Source organism: Halyomorpha halys, unplaced genomic scaffold (assembly GCF_000696795.3).
Source record: "Halyomorpha halys isolate HHAL.00 unplaced genomic scaffold, Hhal_1.1 Scaffold1134.1, whole genome shotgun sequence".
Lineage (NCBI taxonomy): Eukaryota > Metazoa > Arthropoda > Insecta > Hemiptera > Pentatomidae > Halyomorpha > Halyomorpha halys.
Window position 1 is genome coordinate 75,910 of NW_027106193.1, and position 1,614 is coordinate 77,523.

Sequence of the window (1,614 nt, forward strand, 5' to 3'; positions counted from 1 at the left end):
TATGTTATTCAATTGTACAAGATAAGTTTAAAGAAAAACTTAAATTTCCCCCACCAACTCAAATAGAGAGGGAAATAATAGAACATTTGCGCATATCTGGAACAAGAAACAGTATCCAAGGCTTAAACTTGTTATTGAACAAGGTAACTCTTACAAAACTTTAAAACCTCGAATGAACATAAGAATTTTTCAAAGAATGAAAAGAAAGAAAAGGTATAGTGGTTACTGCTCGCTGAATGCTATTTCTCGTATCTTCAAAAATCGATGTGACATCTCACAGGTGCTGTGTATGGAGTATGGAGGCAGTTGTAGCTCAAGGAGTTGAGGTGTCACCTCAGCAACCTCATGTATGCAATGACCCCGGTTCCTGCTGAAGTGGATAAGAGGAAATTTATTCTTGACCACTTAACAGTTTAATGTTTTTTTGCTTATCGATTTTTAAATTGTTTTTGAGTCCAAACATAATAATTTTGATTGTTTATCTTTTTCCTAGCTCCAATAGTTGCTACTTACGTTTTACAAAACATGTAATTCCTTGCATTCTACCATGGACCACTTACATTTACTTAAATAGCTCAGAACTGGTATAACCTGGGTCGATAAAACTAAATCCATTTCATTGGGAAATGAACAGCCAAAACATTATGCCATCCAAAATATGTGATATGTAAATCGAGAAATATTCAATATTTGAAGACATACTACTTCAAGAAGAAATCTATTCTCAGTTAATAAATTAAGAAATAACTCCCAAAATATGCACTTTACAGAACCTATTGTCATATTCTATCTTTATGTAGTGAAAATTAAGGCTGATTCAATTTGCTTCAGACTCATTCTGTATGTCTGTTTTTTAGTACAAATAGATTTGAAAATAAGGGAGGTTAAGAATTTTTAAAACATTGGAAATTTTTTGAAGAGCCAATCTTATAAAGTAATAATTGGAGAAGTTTGTCGGGGGTGCGGTCAGCAAAGAACAACATAAATAAATAAATATGGTTTTGTTTATTTATGTTGTTGTTTGCTGACCGCACCCCAACGACCAACTTCTCCAATCATTAATTTACGGTCAACTATGAAGTTTGATTTTCATTAAATAAGAATAGGACGAGAGTATTTGTAAGCTGGAATCATTGAGTAACTAGTGAAAACACAGTGCATAACTTATTTAACTTATTTTGCAAGGACATTCATCAATACTGAGACTGCACAATAAGCCATTAATGTTCTAATTTGTCCTGACATACTTGTCAAGCTCAACTTAGTTATTCAGGTTTGTTTGGAGTAAACTGTATATTTATTTCTAGTTGAAATAACAGAGTAATAATAACTACTAACTCAATATTGGATTTTTAATAAACTATAATAACTACTATAGAATTTTCTTGTTCATGGAGAAGAGAGAGAAAACATGCGTCCCTAACCCATACCATCCTGGACGGTCGTTCCTTACTTACCAAAAAATCCCTGAAAAATAGGGAAAGAGAAATACTTTATTCATCTATGCTGGAAATACATAAGGTTACTATTTCACACAGCATACTTATTATTCCATAATCGGACATATATAAATTACCCATACATGGTATAAGATATAAAGAAAACAATTTTTTT